General features: G+C 37.3%; 1 non-coding gene across 1 annotated transcript; it reads left to right on the plus strand.

Moving 5' to 3' along the window:
• The first annotated feature begins 8,185 nt into the window (after positions 1-8,185).
• TRNAS-GGA (transfer RNA serine (anticodon GGA)) lies at positions 8,186-8,257 on the plus strand. Its single transcript has one exon. It is a non-coding gene; the product is annotated as a tRNA-Ser (tRNA).
• The last annotated feature ends 14,021 nt before the right edge of the window (positions 8,258-22,278 follow it).

Genomic DNA, 22,278 nt, shown 5'->3' on the forward strand with positions numbered 1-22,278 from the left:
TCCAACAAATATGGAACAGATCCCACCTCTGACAGGGCAGTGAAAACCATAGAGATAAGGAGAGGCCCTGCTGAATATCTAGTACATGCTACCATCACCACAACAAAAAATATTAAATCCATGTAGACTATATAGGGATGAAATTGAAAGTGCTAGTCACTCAGTGGAGTCCCACTCTTTGTGACTGTATGGACTGTAGCCACCAGGCTTCTCTTTCCATGGAATTCTCCAGACAAAAATGCTGGATTGTGTTACCATTCTCTTCTCCAGGGTATCTTCCCAACCCAAGAATCAAACCTGGGTCTCCTACATTGCAGACTGATTCTTTACTATCTGTGTCACCAGGGAAGCCCAAAGAGAGCTCAATGAGCCCTGAATACCAGGCCTCCTGCAAGAAATGAGGAAGGGGGAAGGCTATCACCAGGCAACTGACTCACTTTGCCCCCTGGGAGGACACCAAGGGGGCAGGCTGTGCCCAGGAGGGGTGCAGTACCACTTGGAGAACTGAGGGAGCATCCCTTCTTGCAGTCCCCATGCTGGTGTGTGGAGAGTGGGACTAGGGACATAGGTTTGTTGCTTTGAGGCAGGCAAACACAATCTCAACTTTGCTCCCACAGGGATAGGTGACATGGACACAGTGGCCAACTGGGCCAGGACAGGAAATCTGTTACTGCTTCCACATTTTCCCCTTCTATTTGCCATGAAGTAATGGGGCCAGATGCCATGATCATAATTTATTTTAATACTTATTTTTTAACCGGCTTTTTCACTCTCCTCTTTCACCCTCATCAAGGGGTTCTTTTGTTCCTTTTTGCTTTCTGTCGTTAGAGTATTATCATCTGCCTATCTAAGATTGTTGTCTCTCCTGTCTTTCTTGATTCCAGCTTTTAACTCATTCAGCCCAGCATTTCTCATCGTGTGCTCAGTGTATAAGTTAAAGACACAGATAAATCTGTCATATTCTTTTCTCAACCTTGCAGCCCCATGCTAGTGTACCGAGAGAGGGGCTGGTAACTTTGAGGCAGGCAGACGCATTCTTAACTTTGTCCCCACAGGGATAGGTGGCACAGACACAGTGACTGATTGGGCCAGGACAGCTGAGCCAGTGAGTTGTTCCATACAGGGTTCTAACTGTTGCTTTTTGACTCACATACAGGTTTCTCAGGAGATAGGTAAGATGGTCCAGTATTCCCATATCTTTAAGAGCTTTCCATAGTTTGTCAAAGGCTTTAGTGTAGTCGATGAAACAGAGGTAGATGTTTTTCTGGAATCTCCTTGCTTTCTCTATGCTCAGGTAACGTTGGCAATTTGTTCTCTGGTTCCTCTGCCTTTTCATAATTTGTTCTCTGTTTCCTCTGCTGACTTTGCATTTCCACTCATGTAACCTCTCAATTTAGCTATCTAATTTTTGGATGAACCATTCTAATGGTGTGAACAATTGTTTTTTTGCATTCTCTAGTAACTGGGGTTTGAGCATTTTCTGTGTTTGGCCTTTTAGTATGCCTTCTGGGACTGTTATAGTCTTCCCATTTTGGGTATTTTCTGTTGCTGCAAAACATGCTTGTAGGGTTTTGAATAGTTGTTTGTAGGCTTCACTTTATTTTATCCAGAAGCTGTCTTTCACAGCTTTATTTTCCTAAAGCTTTATTTTAACCACATCCATTTGTTTATACTTGTTGATTAACCATCATTTGTTTCATAATCCTTGTATTTTTCTATCTTTCCTTGATCTCTTCTGCTTCTACTAGGTTTCTCCCCTTTATTGTGCCCATCTTTGGATGAAATGTCCCTCTGATATTCCCAACGTTTCTGAAGAGATCTCTAGTATTTCCCGTTCTGTTGTTTCCCTCTACTTTTATGTCTTGTTTGTTGAAGAAGGCCTTCTTGTCTCTCCTTGCTATTCTTTGGAACTCTGCATTAAATTGGGTGTACCTTTCCCTTCTCCCTTAGTCTTTTGTTTATTTTCTTTATTCAGCTATTTGTAATGCCTCTTCAAATAACCACTCTGCCTTCTTGCTTTTCTTTTTCAATGGGATGGCTTTGTTTCACTGCTTCCTGTACAATATTATGGAACTCTGTCCATAGTTCTTCAGGCAATCTGTTTACTACATCTAATCCCTTGAATCTATTCATCACTTCCACTGCAAAAGAATCCTGAGAGTCCCTTGGACAGCAAAGAGATCAAACCACTCATTCTTAAAGGAAATCAACCCTGAATGCTCATTGGAAGGACTGATGCTAAAGCTGAAGCTCTAGTATTTTGTCCATCTAATAGACATCATCATTGATTCTTTATGAGTGCTGGGAAGATTCAAAGAAGGTTGAGGGGCAGGGGAGATAACAAGGATCATTCTGGGTTGCCATGATGGAATGGTTTCATGAATTTTCATTCTCAGCAAACCATAGGAACAGGGGACAGAGGCATACTGAACAACAACAACATCCATATAGTGAACTGATCATCTAGACAAAAATAAAAGGAAATAAGCCTAAAATGAAACATAGATGAGAGAAACTTAGTTGATATCTATGAAATATTCCATTTGAAAACAGCAGAATATAATTTTTTCAAGTGCACATGGAGCACTTTCTAGGATAGATCACATCTTAGGTCACAAATCAAGTCTTCCTATATTTAAGAAAATTGAAATTATATATTTTCTGCCCAAAATGATATGAGATTGGAAGTCAATTTTTAAAACCTGTAAAAAACACAAACACATGGAGACAGCACAATATGATACTAAACAGCCAATGGATCACTGAAGAAATCAAAGAGAAAATAAAAAACTACCCAGAGGCAAAACAAACAAACACAGTGATCCAATGTCTATAGGACCTGGGAAAATTGTTCTAAGAGGAAAGATTTTACCAATATAATCTCACATCCAGGAAAAAAAATAAAATTAAATTAAAGAAACAACCTAACCTTACACCTAAAGCAAACAGAAAAATAAGAACAAACAAAAGTTAAAATTAGTAGAGGGAAAGATATCATATCAGACTAGAATTTAAGAAAAAAAAAAGCAGTAGCAGAGATCAGTGAAACTAAAAGTTAGTTCTTTGAGAAGATAAGAATGGAAAAACGTGTTAAGAAAATAAGATAGAGTACTCAAATCAGTAAAATTAAAAATCAAAAAGGGGAAGTTGCAATGAATACTACAGAAATACAAATAATCATAAGACCCTAAGATCAGGAATAACCAAGGATGTCCACTCATACCACTTTTATTCAACATCATTTTGAAAGTCATAGTCATGTCATAAATGACAAAAAAATAAATAAAAGTACCCAAATTGGAATAGAAAAAGTAAAATTGCATATTACATGATATTATATATAGAAAATCTTAAATAGGCATACCTAAAAATTACTAGAACTCATTAATTAATTTGCTAATGTTTCAGGATACAAAATTAATACACAGAAATAACTTACATTTCTATACACTATAAATGAAAGAGCAGAAAGAGAAATTAAGGAGATAATCCCGTTTACCATCACATCAAAGAGAATATCCAGAAACTAAGCTATATAATGAAGCAAAAGAACCTGTTCTCAGAAAACTTAGTGATGAGAAACTTAGATATAAAAATTAAGAGAGAGGCCACATTCTTGGACTGGAAGAATTAATATCATAAAAATGAATATATAATCCAAAATGATCTACAAGTTCAATACAATCCTTATCAAATTACCATGGGTGTTTTTCATAAATTAGAGCAAAAATATTTATAATTTGTATGAAAACACAAAAGACCCTGAATATCCAAATCAATCTTGAGAAAGAAAAATGGGACTGGAAGCACCCAGATTCCTTGACTTCTGGCTATAGTACAAAGCTACAGTCATCAAAACATTATGGTACTGGCACAAAAACAGAAATATAAATCAATAGAACAGGTTAGATAGTCCAAAGATAAACTCATGCACCTAACCTATGACAAAGGAGGCAGGATTATCCAATGCAGAAAAGATAGCTTCTTCAATAAGAGTTTCTAGGAAAATCAAGACAGCCACATATTAAAGAATGAAATCAGAACCTTTCCTAACATGTTACACAAAAATAAACTCAAAATGCATTAAAGAGCTAAGTGTAAGGCCAGATGTAATAAAACTATTGGAGGAATGTTCAGACAGAACATTCTCTAACATATGTTCTGGCAAGATCTTTTATGATTCACCTTCTAGAAAAGTGAAAATAAAAACAAAACCTAATTAAGTTTAAAACCTTTTCCACTGCTAAAGAAGCCACCCCAAAAATGAAAAGAAAACACACAGAATGGGGAAAATATTTGCAAATGAAGTGACCAACATAGGATTAGTCTCTAAAATATACAAATGATTCATGCAGCTCAATATTTTTTTAATGGGTAGAGGATCTAAATAAACATTACTCTAAAGAAGATATACAGATGTATAGGAGGCAATCAAAATATTCTTAACATGACTATAAGAAAAATCCAAATCAAAAGTATAATGAAGTATCACCTCACACTAATTAGAATGGCTCTCATAAAAAATCTACCAACAAATGCTGGAGAGAATGTGCAGAAAAGGGAAGCCACTTACACTGCTGTTACAAACATACACTGGTACAGCCACTGTGGAGAACAGTATGAAGACTTAATCAAAAGAAACAAACAAGCAAACTAAAAATAGAGATAATATATGATATAGCAATCCCACACCTGGGCATGTATCTAGAGAAATCAATACTTCAAAAAGACACAAGCATCTAAAATTTATTTCAGTCCCATTTATAATAGCTAGGATATGAAAACAAAATCAGTGTCCATTAACAGAAGAATTGATAAAGAATATGTGGTGTGTATATATATATATATATATATATATATATGTACTATATATATATATATGATAGAATATTACTCAGCAATTAGAAGAACAAAATAGTACTAATTGTAGTGACATAGATAGACTTAGTAATTGTTATACTGAGTGAAATAAGACAAAATCAGAAAAAGAAAGAAAGATCAAGTATCATGTTTGTTGAAAATATCATATTTGGAATCTTTAAAAACAATGTAAAAATGAAGCTATTTATAAAACAGAAATGAGTCACACATATAGAAAACAAACTTATAGTTAGCAAGGGGAACCAGAAATCAAATTGCCAACATCTGATGGATCATCAAAAAAGCAAGAGAGTTCCAGAAAAAACATCTATTTCTGCTTTATTGACGATGTCAAAGCCTTTGACTGTGTGGATCCCAATAAACTGTGGAAAATTCTGAAATAGATAGGAAGAAAAGACCACCTGATCTGCCTCTTGAGAAACCTATATGCAGGTCAGGAAGCAACAGTTAGAACTGGACATGAAACAATAGAGTGATTCCAAATAGGAAAAGGAGTATGTCAAGGCTATATATTGTCACCCTGCTTATTTAACTTCTATGCAGAGTACATCCTGAGAAACGCTGGGTTAGAAGAAGCACAAGCTGGAATCAAGATTGCTGGGAGAAATATCAATAACCTCAGATATGCAGATGACACCACCCTTATGGCAGAAAGTGAAGAGGAACTAAAAGCCTCTTGATGAAAGTGAAAGAGGAGAGTGAAAAAGTTGGCTTAATGCTCAACATTCAGAAAACGAAGATCATGACATCCAGTCCCATCACAACATGGGAACTAGATGGGGAAACAGTGGGAACAGTGGCTGATTTTATATTTGGGGTTCCCAAATCACTGCAGATGGTGACTTCAGCCATGAAATTAAAAGACATTTACCTAGATGCCCATCAGCAGATGAATGGATAAGAAAGCTGTGGTATATATGCACAATAGAGTATTACTCAGCCATTAAAAAGAATAGATTTGAATCAGTTCTAATGATATAGATGAAAGTGGAACCGATTATACAGAATGAAGTAAGCCAGAAAGAAAAACACCAGTACAGTATACTAACACATATATATGGAGTTTAGAAAGATGGTAATGATGACCCTATATGCGAGACAGCAAAAGAGACACAGATGTATAGAGCAGACTTTTGGACTCTGAGGGAGAGGGTGGAATGATTTGGGAGAATGGCATTGAAACATGCATACTATCATGTAAGAAACGAATCGCCAGTCTATGTTCAATACAGGATACAGGATGCTTGGGGCTGGTGCACGGGGATGATCCAGAAAGATGATATGGGGTGGGAGGTGGGAGGGGGGTTCATGTTTGGGAACTCATATACACCCGTGGTGGATTCATGTCAATGTATGTCAAAACCAATACAGTATTGTAAGTAAAATAAAGTAAAAATCAAATTTTTTTTAGACATACGGATGGCTAACAAACACATGAAAAGATGCTCAACATCACTCATTATTAGAGAAATGCAAATCAAAACCACAATGAGGTACCACTTCACACCAGTCAGAATGGCTGCGATCCAAAAATCTGCAAGCAATAAATGCTGGAGAGGGTGTGGAGAAAGGGAACCCTCCTACACTGTTGGTGGGAATGCAAACTAGTACAGCCACTATGGAGAACAGTGTGGAGATTCCTTAAAAAATTGCAAATAGAACTACCTTATGACCCAGCAATCCCACTTCTGGGCATACACACCGAGGAAACCAGAATTGAAAGAGACACATGTACCCCAATGTTCATCGCAGCACTGTTTATAATAGCCAGGACATGGAAACAACCTAGATGTCCATCAGCAGATGAATGGATAAGAAAGCTGTGGTACATATACACAATGGAGTATTACTCAGCCGTTAAAAAGAATTCATTTGAATCAGTTCTGATGAGATGGATGAAACTGGAGCCGATTATACAGAGTGAAGTAAGCCAGAAAGAAAAACACCAATACAGTATACTAACACATATATATGGAATTTAGGAAGATGGCAATGACGACCCTGTATGCAAGACAGGGAAAGAGACACAGATGTGTATAACGGACTTTTGGACTCAGAGGGAGAGGGAGAGGGTGGGATGATTTGGGAGAATGGCATTCTAACATGTATACTATCATGTGAATTGAATCGCCAGTCTATGTCTGACGCAGGATGCAGCATGCTTGGGGCTGGTGCATGGGGATGACCCAGAAAGATGTTATGGGGAGGGAGGTGGGAGGGGGTTCATGTTTGGGAATGCATGTAAGAATTAAAGATTTTAAAATTTAAAAAATAAAAAACTAAAAATAAAAAAAAAATAAAAAAAAGAAAGTTATGACCAACCAAGATAGCATATTCAAAAGCAGAGACTTTACTTTGGCAACAAAGGTCTGTCTAGTCAAGGCTATGGTTTTTCCTGTGGTCATGTATGGATGTGAGAGTAGGACTGTGAGGAAAGCTGAGCCCCAAAGAATTGATGCTTTGAACTGTGGTGTTGGAGAAGACTCTTGAGAGTTCCTTGGACAGGAAGGAGATCCAACCAGTCCATCCTAAAGGAGATCAGTCCTGGGTGTTCATTGGAAGGACTGATGTTGAAGCTCAAACTCCAATACTTTGGCTATCTGATATGAAGAGCTGACTCACTTGAAAAGACCCTGATGCTGGGAAAGATTGAGGGTAGGCAGAGAAGGGGATGACAGGATACGATGATTGGATGGCATCACTGACTCAACGGACCTGAATTTGGGTAAACTCTGGGAGTTTTTGATGGAGAGAGAGGCCTGGCGTGCTCTGATTCATGGGGTCGCAAAGAGTCGGACACGACTGAGTGACTGAACTGAACTGAACTGAAAGGGGGCAGGGATAAATTGGAAGATTATAATTGACATATGAACACTACTCTATATAAAATAGGTAATAAAGTGAAAGTGAAGTCGCTCAATCGTGTCCGACTCTTTGTGACCCCGTGGACTATAGTCTACCAGGCTCCTCCGTCCATGAGATTCTCCAGGCAAGAATATTGGAGTGGGTTGCCATTTCCTTCTGCAGGGGATCTTCCTGATCCAGCGATCGAACCCTGGTCTCCTGCATTGCAGGCAGACCCTTTAACCTCTCAGCCACCAGGGAAGCCCCAAAAAGAACCTGCTGTATTGCACAGTGAACTCTCTATACAGTACTCTGTATTGACCCATATGGGATTCGACATAAAATAAGAGTGGATATCTATATTTATATATAGATATATAGATATGATTCTCTTTATGTACTTCAGAAACTAACGCAATATTGCAAATTAATTGTACTCCAATAAACATTTTAGAGGGCTTCCCTGGTGGCTCAGAGGTTAAAGCATCTGCCTGGAATGCGGGAGACCCGGGTTCGATCCCTGGGTGGGGAAGATCCCCTGGAGTGGAATTCCATAATTTAAGAGATAGGAGGCAAATGAGATTAACCAAATTTTAACACATTTATACTGACATTTTGCAGACATAATTTTGTGCTTAACATTGAGTATTGCTGGAATAAGTACAGACCTTTAAAAATGCTTAAGAATAACAATGCAACCATATGTTATTTTACAGTAAACAATTTATGGGCAATTCTGGGGATGAGGGTCATTGTGTTGCCTCACTGATGGAGAAATTGAGGTTGGAAGATTTAATTGCTTGAACATAAGGATGTAACAGAGACAGGATCTAATACCAAGTCCTGTAACTTGACAAACACAATTTATAATTATTATGGAACTCATTTAACAAATAGCAACTATATATTTTTTTATTTTTTATTTTTTATTTTTAATTTTTTAATTTTTTTGTTTTTTAGTTTTTTATTTTTTAAATTTTAAAATCTTTAATTCTTACATGCATTCCCAAACATGAACCCCCTTCCCACCTCCCTCCCCATATTTTTTTGAAGAAATAGACTGTAAAGAGGAAATTATAATCACAGTGCGACAGTAAAAAAAAGTCCAACAGAAAAAAAGAGCAATTGCAGTTCTTGCTATAAATTCATTTCTTCATATCATTGTCATTTGTGAATGGATTTACTAACATATAAATGCTAATATAATTTTTAAATTTAATATATGTATTGAATTTCAATATATGCATTGAATTTAATATGTGTATTGAATTTCAATATATGTATTGAAACAGTAGTGACAATTATGATGATGATCATAAAGGGTAATGACAATTTCTTCTTTAGTTATGTAAAATGTTCATGCTAAATTGCAAACAAATAATAAAGATAAAGTGTAAATTCATTGCTGATATTTGTGACCATAACATTTTATTTAAAATTGAAAATTTATGTCATTCTAATTCAAACTTTTAACATTTTGAGGAAATAAAAATGAAGCATAGAGTGATTAAGTGACTTACCTATGTTCTTACAGGTATTTATTATTATTTACATATCTATCAGAGTTGCTCAATGTAGATGCCAATTAAAAAGGTTTATAAGCATAAGACAGAGAAGGCAATGGGACCCCACTCCAGTACTCTTGCCTGGAAAATCCCATGGATGAGGAGTTTGGTGGACTGCAGTCCATGGGGTCACAAAGAGTCGGACACAACTGAGCGACTTAATTTTCACTTTACACTTTCATTCATTGAAGAAGGAAATGGCAACCTACTCCAGTGTTCTTGCCTGGAGAATCCCAGGGATGGGGAGCCTGGTGAGCTGCCATCTATGGGGTCTCAGAGAGTCAGACACGACTGAAGTGACTTAGCAGCAGCATAAGCAAAAGTAGTTATTTAAATTCTTGCATCTCAAAGTCATTGCAGACAATACTTTTATACCTTTCTGCTCTTTCTTTCTAGTGCCTGTAGACAACTTAATAGAACTGAAAAAGAGCATATTCAGCTAGCCAATGAACTCTAATGTATTTCTAAGAGTCTGGAAGTGAATGAAATATATGTTGGTCATTAATAAAGTGGGCTCTGGACTCAGACTGCTTGTCTTCAAATCTCAGCTCTCCTACTTTGTATCATGAGCTAGTATTATACATATGATTAAAGTCTTGGATGCCAGAGCCAGACTGCCTAGATGTAAAAATAAGGTTCACAATTTATTGGCTATGCAGCCTAGAGCAAGTTACAAAATCCTCTGTACTTCATTTTTTCTCCTTTGACAAAATAGAAAATGTAGTAGTACTCACTTCATACAATTTTATGTTCACTTAAAATGAGTTAATCTCTATAGATCCCTTAGAACAGTATCTGACTCCACCCTTCCACCTCAATCAGTTCAGTCATGTCTGACTCTTTGTGACTCCCCATAGACTGCCGCAGGCCAGGCTTGCCTGTTGCTCAAACTCACATCCATTGAGTTGGTGAGGACATCGAACCACCTCATCCTCTGTCGTCCCCTTCTCCTCCTGCCTTCAATCTTTCCCAGCATCAGGGTCTTTTCTAATGTGTCCATTCTTTGCACCAGGTGGCCAAAGTATTGGAGTTCCACGTTCAACATCAGTCCTTCCAATGAATATTCAGGGTTGATTTCTTATAGGATTAGCTAGTTTGATCTCTCTGCTCTCCAAAGGACTTTCAAGAGTTTTCTATAACACCACAGTTCAAAGATATCAATTCTTCAGGGTTCAGTCTTCTTTATGGTCCAACTCTCACATCTAAATATGACTACTAGAAAAACCATAACTTTAACTATACAGACCTTTTTCAGTAAAGTAATGTTTTGGCTTTTTAATACACTGTCTTGGTTTGTCATAGATTTTCTTCCAAGGAGCAAGCATATTTTAATTTCATGGCTGCAGACAGACCATCTCAGTGATGTTGGAGCCCAAGAAAAGAAAGTCTATCACTGTTTCCATTGCTTCCTCATCTATTTACCAGTAAGTGATGGGGCCAAATGACATGATCTTCATTTTTTTTTTTTCATTTTTTGAATGTTGAGATTTAAGCCAGCTTTTTCATTCTCTTCTTTCACTTTCATCAAGAGGCTCTTTAGTTCTACCACAATAGCTATATGTTAGTTTCAATAATAGCTATTAGACGTATAATACACTTAGTACAGTGTCTGGAAAACATTTCAGTTCAGTTCAGTCACTCAGTCGTGTCCGACTCTTTGAGAACCCATGAACTGCAGCACACCAGGCCTCCCTGTCCATCACCAACTCCCGGAGTCCACCCAAACCCATGTCCATTGAGTCAGTGATCCCATCCAACCATCTCATCCTCCATTGTCCCCTTCTCCTCCTGTCCTCAATCTTTCAAAAGCAACAGGGTCTTTTCAAATGAGTCAGCTCTTTGCATCAGGTGGCCAAAGTATCGGAGTTTCAGCATCAACATCAGTCCTTCCAATGAACACCCAGGGCTGATCTCCTTTGGATGGACTGGTTGGATCTCCCTGCAGTCCAAATGACTCTCAAGAGTCTTCTCCAACACCACAGTTCAAAAACATCAATTCTTCAGTGCTCAGCTTTCTTTATGGTCCAACTCTCACATCCATACATGACCACTGGAAAAATCATAGCCTTGACTAGATAGATCTTTGTTGAGAAAATAATGTCTCTGCTTTTTAACATGTTATCTAGGTTGGTCATAACTTTCTTTCTAAGGAGTAAGGGTCTTTTAGTTTCATGGTTGCAATCACCATCTGCAGTGATTTTTGGAGCCCCCCAAAATAAAGTCAGCCACTGTTTCCACTGTTTCCCCATCTATTTACCATGAAGTGATGGGGCTGGATGCCATAATCTTAGTTTTCTGAATGCTAAGCTTTAAGCCAACTTTTTCACTCTCCTTTTTCACTTTCATCAAGAGGCTTTTTAGTTCTTCACTTTCTACCATTAGGTTTGTGTCATCTGCATATCAGAGGTTGTTAATATTTCTCCCAGCTATCTTGATCCCAGCTTGGGAATCAAGGAAATGCTTCCTGCAGCCCAGTGTTTCTCATGATGTACTCTGCATATAAGTTAAATAAGCAGGATGAAAATATACAGCCTTGACGTACTTCTTTTCCTATTGGAACCAGTCTGTTTTTCCATGTCCAGTTCTAACTGTTGCTTCCTGACCTGCATACAGATTTCTCAAGAGGCAGGTCAGGTGATCTGTATTCCCATCTCTTTCAGAATTTTCAACAGTTTATTGTGATCCACATAGTCAAAGGCTTTGACATAGTCAATAAAGTAGAAATAGATGTTTTCCTGGAACTTAGCTTTTTTTATTTCATTTAGTTGAAATAAGTGTTTCTCATGATTCAAGAAACTTGTGTCCTTGGGATACATTAATAAATAAATTATTGGTGTTTTCCTTCTAACACTTGGTAGTGAAAATAGAAATTACACAAAAGGCATAATTTAAAGGCAAATAATAAGTTAGAATGTGATAAAGGATACAGGGGCAAACATGTAGAGAAGGGCAAGGGGATTGAGAGGAACAGAGTTTATACATATTGGGATTTTAAATACATAGGTTAGAGGAGTACTAGTGACATGATAACATTTGTGTAAACTCAAATGTGAACCATGCAGATATTTTCAGGAAAAACTTTTGGGACAGAGGGTTTGTGATGTATATTGCCTAGAACAAAGTTCCTGGTCACTCTACTTCAACCACATAGAAAGAAGCCTGATTAATGTGTTACAGTAGAGTGAGCCAAATAGAAACCATCAGGACTGTATTAAGAGATGTAATGGGGGGAACTCAAGTAGCACATTGTCGGGTCTTGCAGGTTTTGGTTTTGTGAAGTGAGAATCATGGGGCAGTTTTGGATAGAGTAGTAATGTGATTGGAATTTTTTAAATGGATTAAGGAGAGATTATATAAAGGGGCGAATTCTCATGTGTCAAGGTTAGAAGTTGGGAAATCCATTAGGAGGCTATTGCAGACATCCAGGCTAGAAATGTTCATTGCACCAAACACACAGATACTGGAATGGGTGATTTGGAAAGAATTAGTCAGATTCTGAATAACTTTGAAAGTATAGACCATAGGATTCTCTGATATAGGGGAATAAGTGATATGAGGTATGATTCTGTGATTTTCTTTCTTTCTTTTTTTTTTTTTTGGTCTAACAACTCTATAGGTGCAATTGTCATTGATTGAGAAGGGAAGACTCTGTATTGATTGAGAAGTGAAGAAGCAGTATGGTTGGGTGGAGTGGGGGAGACCAGATATTTGATTTTAGACTTGTAAAGATTGAAATTTCTATTAGTCATCCAGGAGGAGATGCGAAACAGGCAATGCAATGTACCTATGAGTCTGGAGTTCATGAAAGGGTTCTGAGCTGGAAAGCTAACAGATTTTAAAAATCAGAAGAGTGTATAAGATTGGGAAATGTTATAGCTATTGGACAAAAAGGAGTCAAAATCTGATTCCTGAGACATTTTAAATTTAAGACATTTGAGAGGAAAATAAGAACTATCAGGAAAGATTTAGAAAGTGAAGTAGGAGAGAAAATAAGGTTCTGGTGTCATGAAAGTCAAGAAAAGAAAGTGGATAATGGCGATGAGAAATTAATTGTGTTATGTTAAAACTAAGTGATCAAAGCTAAGCACTGATAATTGAAGGTATGATCAGTAACATGATAGACAGAAGTGTCTTTAGCAAAAGGATTCAATGTTGTGATTTTTAACAATAATCTGTTCAGTTCAGTCGCTCAGCCCTGTCCGACTCTTTGCAACCCCATGAATGGCAGCACGCCAGGCCTCGCTGTCCATCACCAACTCCCAGAGTTCACTCAGACTCGCGTCCATTGAGTCAGTGATGTCATCCAGCCATCTCATCCTCGGTCGTCCCCTTCTCCTTCTGACCCCAATCCCTTCCAGTATCAAAGTCTTTTTCAATGAGTCAACTCTTCGCATGAGGTGGCCAAAGTACTGGAGTTTCAGCTTTAGCATCATTCCTTCCAAAAGAAATCCCAGGGCTGATTTCCTTCAGAATGGACTGGTTGGATCTCCTTGCAGTCCAAGGAACTCTCAAGAGTCTTCTCCAACACCACAGTTCAAAAGCATCAATTCTTCAGTGCTCAGCCTTCTTCACAGTCCAACTCTCACATCCTAACATGACCAAAGGAAAAACCATAGCCTTGATTAGATGGACCTTAGTCAACAAAGTAGTGTCTCTGCTTTTGAATATGCGATCTAGGTTGGTCATAACTTTTCTTCTAAGGAGTAAGCGTCTTTTAATTTCACAGCTGCAGTCACCATCTGCAGTGATTTTGGAGCCCCCCAAAATAAAGTGAGACACAGTTTCCACTGTTTCCCCATCTATTTCCCATGAAGTGATGGGACCAGATGTCATGATCTTCATTTTCTGAATGATGAACTTTAAGCCAACTATTTCACTCTCAACTTTCACTTTCATCAAGAGACTTTTTAGTTCCTCTTCACTTTCTGCCATAAGGGTGGTGTCATCTGCATATCTGAAGTTATTGATATTTCTCCCAGCAATCTTGATTCCAGCTTGTGTTTCTTCCAGTCTAGCGTTTCTCATGATGTACTCTGCATATAAGTTAAATAAGCAGGGTGACAATATATAGCCTTGACGTACTCCTTTTCCTGTTTGGAACCAGTCTGTTTTTCCATGTCCAGTTCTAACTGTTGCTTCCTGACCTGGATACAGATTTCTCAAGAGGAGGTCAGGTGATCTGGTATTCCTATCTCTTACAGAATTTTCTACCGTTTATTGTGATCCACACAGTCAAAGGTTTTGACATAGTCAGTAAGGCAGAAATAGATGTTTTTCTGGAACTCTCTTGCTCTTTCCATGATCCAGTGGATGTTGGCAATTTGATCTCTGGTTCCTCTACCTTTTCTAATACCAGCTTGAACATCAGGAAGTTCATGGTTCACGTATTGCTGGACAGTGAACAAAGGCAACTCTTTTGAAATGTTTTACCAAAAAAGGAAATAAAGGAATGGTGTAGTAATTGATGGAGAAAGAAGCAAAAAAAAAAAAAAATGAAGAAGAAGAAAGAAAGAAAAAAAAAGGACTGCAAAATGGGAGAAATGAAGAGTTATTTCTATGCTGATGTGAAAGTTAGTGTATTTATAGAAATTTTAAATGGCATGATGTAGGAAAGAGGGAAGGATTACAGATAGATATCATCAAGTAGGTGGCAACAGACAGGATTCTATTTATAAATAGAAAACTGTCTTTATATAGGATAAAGTAGGACGATAAAACTGAGTGAATATGTGAGGTGGGTGAATGAAATTTGGTGATTTCTAGAGGATTTCTTCAAATTAATTTTATTCAGTTGTGTAGATAGTAATGCCATCACCTGAGGCAAATTAGTTGAGACACATTGGAGAATTCAGGAAAAAATAAAACCATGTAAAATAGTCATCTGGAGGAGTGAACAAATGAGTAAGGAGCTTAAAACATAACTACCTACCAGCAGCAAAGTCCTGTTGTTGCTCACTCAGCTAAATGAGAGTAGTGCAAAAATGGTGAGTTACATCTAACACTCACCATGGTTCTACAACAGACCAGGAGATGGACAAGTGATGTCAAGGTTTTTAGGAAGGAAGGATTATAGTGTTTGAAAATGAAATATAAAGTAAGAGTGGAATCCATATTTAAGGAAGTTTAGAAGATAAAAACATGGTCATATCAAGGGTCCAGGTGACATGGAAGGATTGATGGATTCAGGGCACCTGAAAGTTAAAATCAAAGAGATTTAAAAAAAAAAAGTTGTTCAGAGAATGGAACACATAATATTGACATTATGGAGTATGTGTTGAATTATTGGAAATCAATGTCTCAGTAATGACTGTGGAAGTGAGAGGCTGAAGTATGGTGGAAAAAAAGATCATAAAAGAAAAGAATTTCTAGAACTGAAATAACAGGAAATTGGAAGAATAACTTATATTTACTTGGAAAACACCATGATTTCAAAGACAAGTAGTGTTGAAGAGAATCAGGAAATCTTTTTAGCAGTATTATCCTTTATTACTTCAAACTTCTATGAAATTTGAATCTAGAAGAAATGATGATAAATAATTCATGTTTATATCCTCAAATAATAATAGTCAAATTTGAATAAAACTATTAAGACTAGGTATACTGAATACATAATATTTTTATTTTGTTGATTACTGGAAATACTGGGGAATTCTGTCCAGAGTGGAAAGTCTACTAATGTAGATTCAACACACTTACTGAAAAACAAATCTAACTAATATATTTTCATTTAAATTTGAATTTATGATTATTAATAAAATCCTTTCCTTTGATGTAATAAAATTTCCTAAAAGCAGCATTATTTCATTCTATTTAAAAGCACAATTAATGAATAAAAGTAACTCAAGAAGGATTGATAATGTAGTTAAAATTCAATGCAAGCTACAGTAAAGAATTACATCAAAGAATAAATCTACATATGAACTATATAGCATAAATGGCTTCATTTTGTATAAAACTTATAAGAGATTTATAATAATTTGAATGCAGAACTAACCAAAATCTCCTTGGATGCGTCAGCATTAGATAATGGAGAAATTTATGCTCTGAAGCATAAAATTCAAAACCAAGTTCACTTAGCATCTGTGGACTGCATTTTAGACACGAAAAATATTTATGAAGTGAAAAACTTGACAATAATGCTTGAAATATATATTTTTATTTTGATGAATCTTTTGAACACTATAGTGCTGTTGCATAGCATCTTTTGACCAAAATCAGCTTAAATGCCACTGTCCTTGAATGTTTATAAAATGCCATATATACATTTCATTTTATTGTTTTACTAACATTATTAACAATAGAAATTTCAGTAATTCACTCATTCCAGATGTATGGGATTTAATGAAATATCATACTTTACAGTCCAAATCATACCTCCATTCCTGAAACTTAACAGGACTGACTGTTCCTGCACTTACTGAGCAATGAGAGAAGAGGAGATATTGTTAGTAGTTATTCTGATAGGCTTTCTCCAAGATCCAGATTTACCATGAGTCTTACAGTGGCCTACAAGTCTATTCAAAGACTTGCCTCCTATTACATCTGATATCACCACTTACATCTCTTTTTTCTCTGTCCTGGGCACACTCTCAGTTCAGTTCAGTTTAGTTGTTCAGTCATGTCCAACTCTTTGTGACTCCATAGACTAAAACACCCCAGGACTACCTGTCAATCATCAACTCCGGGAGTCTACACAAACTCATGCCCATAGAGTCGGTGATGCCATCCAAACATCTCATCCTCTGTTGTCCCCCTTTCCTCCCGCCTTCAATCTTTCCCAGTAACAGGGTCTTCTCAGATGAGTCAGTTCTTTTCATTGGGTGGCCAAAATATTGGAATTTCAGCTTCAAAATCAGTCCTCCCAACAAACACCCAGGACTGATCTCCTTTAAGATGGACTGGTTGGATTTTCTTGCAGTCCCAGGGACTCTCAAGAGTCTTCCCCAACACCACGGTTCAAAAGCATCAATTCTTTGGTGCTCAGCTTTCTTCACGTTCCAACTCTCACATCCATACATGACCACTGGAAAAACCATAGCCTTGACTAGACAGAATTTTATTGGCGAAGAAATGTCTCTGCTTTTTAAAATTCTGCAGACGTTTATCATAACTTTCCTTCAAAAGAGTAAGCATCTTTTAATTTCATGGCTACAATCACCATCTGCAGTGATTTTGGAGCCTCAAAAAATAAAAAATAAAGTCACTGTTTCCCCATATATTTGTCATGAAGAGTTGGGACCGGATGCCATGATCTTCGTTTACTGAATGTTGAGCTTTAAGCCAATTTTTTCACTCTCCTCTTTCACTTTCATCAAGAGGCTTTTTAGTTCCTCTTCACTTTCTGCCATAAGGGTGGTGTCATCTGCATATCTGAGGTGATTGATATTTCTCTCGGCAATCTTGATTCCAGCTTGTGTTTCTTCCAGTCCAGCATTTCTCATGATGTACTCTGCATAGAAGTTAAATAAGCAGGGTGACAATATATAGCCTTGATGTACTCCTTTTCCTGTTTGGAACCAGTCTGTTGTTCCACGTCCAGTTCTAACTGTTGCTTCCTGACCTGCATACAGATTTCTCAGAAGGCAGGTCACGTGGTCTGGTATTCCCATCTCTTTCAGAATTTTCCACACTTTATTGTGATTCATACAAGCAAAGGTTTTGACACAGTCAATAAAGCAGAAACAGATATTTTTCTGGAACTCTCTTGCTTTTTCGATGATCCAATGGATGTTGACAGTTCAATTTTTCATCCCTCTGCCTTTTCTAAAACCAGCTTGAACATCTGGAAGTTCACAGTTCATGTATTGCTGAAGACTGACTTGGAAAATTTTGAGCATTACTTTGCTAACGTGTGAGATGAGTGCACTTGTGCAGTAGTCTGAGCATTATTTGGCATTGCCTTTCTTTGGGATTGGAATGAAAACTGAACTTTTCCAGTGCCATGACCACTACTGAGTTTTCAGAATTTGCTGCCGTATTGAGTGCAACACTTTCACAGCATCATCTTTTAAGATTTGAAATAGCTCACCTGGAATTCCATCACCTCCACTTGCTTTGCTCGTAGTGATGCTTCCTAAGGCCCACTTGACTTCTCATTCCAGGATGACTGGCTCTAAGTGAGTGATCACACAATTATGATTATCTGGGTCTTGAAGATCTTTTTTTGTACAGTTCTTCTGTGTATTCTTGCAACCTCTTCTTAATATCTTCTGCTTCTGTTAGGTCCATAAAATTTCTGTCCTTTATTGAACCCATCTTTGTATGAAATGTTCCCTTGGTATCTCTGTTTCTTGAAGAGATCTCTAGTCTTTCCCAGTCTAATATTTTCCTGTATTTCTTTGCACTGATCACCGAGAAAGGCTTTCTTATGTCTACTTGCTATTCTTTGGAACTTTGCATTCAATGGATGTATCTTTCCTTTCCTCCTTTGCTTTTTGCTTCTCTTCTTTTCACAGCTATTTGTAAGGCCTCCTCAGACAGCCATTTTACTTTTTTTCGTTTCTTTTTCTTGGGGATGGTCTTGATCCTTGTCTCCTGTACAATGCATGAATCTCCATCCATAGTTGATCAGACACTCTGTCTATCAGATCTACTCCTTTAAATCTATTATTCACTTCCAGTATATAATCATATGGGATTTTATTTAGGTCATACCTGAATGGTCTATTGGTTTTCCCCACTTTCTTCAATTTAATTTTGAATTTGGCAATAATCAGTTCATGATCTGAGCCACAGTCAGCTCCCAGCCTTGTTTTTGATGACTGTATAGAGCTTCTCTATCTTTGGCTGCAAAGAATATAATCAGTCTGATTTTGGTGTTGTCCATCTGGTTATGTCCATGTGTAGAGCCTTCTCCTGTGTTGTTTGAAGAGGGTGTTTGCTATGACCAATGCATTCTCTTGGCAAAACTCTATTAGCCTTTGCCCTGCTTCATTCTGTACTCCAAGGCCAAATTTGCCTGTTACTTCAGGTGTTTCTTGATTTCCTACTTTTGCATACCAGTACCCTATAATGAAAAGGACATCTTTTTTTGGTGTTAGTTCTAAAAGATCTCACACTCTCATGATCTTCCCAATATTCATTCATATGTGACTTGTTAAATGGTATAATTGAGCACTGCAGTCTGACATTATAAAAAAATATCTCTAAAATTTCCTAATCTCTCCCCATGTTTTGCTTTTCTTAGTGCCACTCACAGGCAAACTACTAAACTTAATTTCTCCAATTTTCATTTCTTTCTACTAGAATATAGATTACTTGAGATATAAAGTGCTCATCAGACATGAACATCAATTATCCATATTTTAGAACAGAGTCTACCATGTAATACCCATCTTGGATCAGAGCCTTGTTGTGGAGAATAGGCTTGTGGAACTCAATGAAGTTATGAGTCATGCCAGGCAGGGCCATCCAAGATGAATGAGTCAAAGTGAAGATTTCTGATGAAATGTGGTCCACTGAAAGAGGGAATGGCAAACCACTCCTGTATTCTTGCCCAGAGAACCCCAAGAAGAGTAAGAAAATGTAAAAATACATGACACTGGAAGATGAGACTTCCAGGTTGGAAGGTATCCAATATGCTACTGGGGAAGAACAGAGGGAAATTACTATGAGCTCCAAAAAGAATGAAGCTGCTGGGCCGAAGCAGAAATGAAGATTGCTGTGGATCTGTCTGATGGTGAAAATAAAGTCCAAAGCTATAAAGAACAATATTGCATAAGAGCTTGGAATGTTAGGTCCATGATTCAAGGTAAATTGGATGTGGATAAGTAGGAGATGGCAAAAGTGAATATCAACATTTTAGGAATTAAAGAACTAAAATGGACAAGAATGAGCAAATTTAACTCAGATGACCCTTATACCTGCTACTGTGGGCAAGAATCCCTTGACAGATATGGATTAGACTGCATAGTCAAGAAAAAAGTCGGAAATGCAGTACTTGGGTGCAATCTCAAAGGCAACAGAATAATCTCAATTTGTTTCCAAGACAAACCATTCAGTGTAACAGTTATCCAAGTCTAGGTCCCAACCAAAAATGTCTGAGAAGCTAAAGTTGACAGTTCTATGAAGACCTATATGACCTTCTAGAACTAACACGCACACACACACACACACACACACACACACACACAGTGTTCTTTTCATCATTGGGAATTGGAATGCAAAAGTAGAAAGTCAAGAACTATCTGATTTAACGGGCAAGTTTGTCCTTAGAGTACAAAATGAAGCAGAGTGGAGGATATCAGGGTTTTCTCAAGAGACCACACTGTTCATAACAAACACCTTCTTCCAACAACATAAGAAATGATGCTATACATAGACATCACCAAATGGTCAATACTAAATCAGACTGATTATATTCTTTGAAGCTGAAGACGGAGCAGCTTTATTCAGTTAGCAAAAACAAGACCTGGAGCTAGCTGTAAATCATATCATGAGCTCCTTATTGCAAAATTCAAGTTTAAATTGAAGAAAATAGGGAAAACAGATAGGCCATTCATTATGTTAACAGTGGAGTTTACAAATAGATTCAAAGGATGAGATCTGGTAGACAGAGCACCTGAAGAACTATGGATGGAAGTTAATAACATTGTACAGGAGGTGGTGACCAAAACCATTCCAAAGAAAAATAACTTAAAAAGGCAAAGCAGTTGCCTGAGGAGGCTTTACAAATAGCGAAGAAAAAAGAGAATTGAAAGACAATAGAGAAAGAGAAAGAGAAATCCTTTTGAATGAAGAGTTCCAGAGAACTTCAAGGAGAGATAAGAAGCCCTTCTTAAATGGAAAATGCAAAGAAATAGAGGAAAACAATTGAATAAAAAGGACTGAAGATTTCTTCAAGAAAATTGGAGATATCAAGGGAACATTTTATGCAAGGATTAACAGGATAAAGGACAGAAACAGTAAGAACCTAACAAAAGCAGAAGAGATTAAGAAGAGATGACAAAAATACACAAAATAACTATACAGAAAAGTCTTAACAGCCTGACTAATCATAATGGTGTGGCCACTCATCTAGAGCCAGATATCTTGCAGTGTGAAGTTAAGTGGAACTTAGTAAACATTACTATGAACAAAGGTAATAGAGGTGATGGAATGCCACCTGAGCTACTTAAAATCATAAAAGATGATAGTGTTAAAGTATTGCACTGAATATGCCAGCAAATTTGAAAACTCAGCAGTGGCCATGGGACTGGAAAAGATCAGTTTTCATTCCAATCCCAAAGAAAGACAATGTCAGAGAATGTTCAAACTACTATGCAGTTGTACTCATCTTCCATCCTAGCAAAGTAATGCTCAGAATTCTCCAATCTAGGCTTCAACAGTATGTGAACCAAAAATTCTAGATGTTCAAGGTGTGTTTAGAGAAGGCAGAGGAGCTACAGATCAAATTGCCTACATCCATCAGATCATAGAATAAGCCAGGGAATTCCAAAAAATCTGTTTCTGCTTCATTGACTACACTATAGCCTTTGGCTGTGTAGCTCACAAAGACTGTGGAAAATTCTTAAAGAGATGGGAAAACCAGACAACCTTACCTGTCTCTTGAGAAACCTGTATGTGGGTCAAGAAGCAACAGCTAGAACTGGACATGAAACAACTGATTGGTTCAAAATTGGTAGAGGATGATGACACAGCTATAGATTGTCACCCTGCTTATTTAACTTATATGTGCATCATGTGAAATGCCAGGCTGGATAAATCACAAACTGGAATCAAGGTTGAAATAATGATATCAAAAGCCTCACATATATAGAAAATATCACTCCAGTGGCAGAAAGTGAAGAGGAACTAAAGAGTCTCTTGATGAGTGTGAAAGAATAGACTGAAAAAATGGCTTAAAATCTGACATTAAAAAAATCTAAGATCACACCATTCATTCCCTTCATTTTGTGGCAAACAGAAGGGAAGAAAATGGAAGCAGTGACAGATTTTATCTTCTTTCTTTCCAGAGTCATTATGTATGATGACTGCAGCCATGAAATTA

The sequence above is a fragment of the Ovis aries genome, chromosome 10 (assembly GCF_016772045.2).
Source record: "Ovis aries strain OAR_USU_Benz2616 breed Rambouillet chromosome 10, ARS-UI_Ramb_v3.0, whole genome shotgun sequence".
Lineage (NCBI taxonomy): Eukaryota > Metazoa > Chordata > Mammalia > Artiodactyla > Bovidae > Ovis > Ovis aries.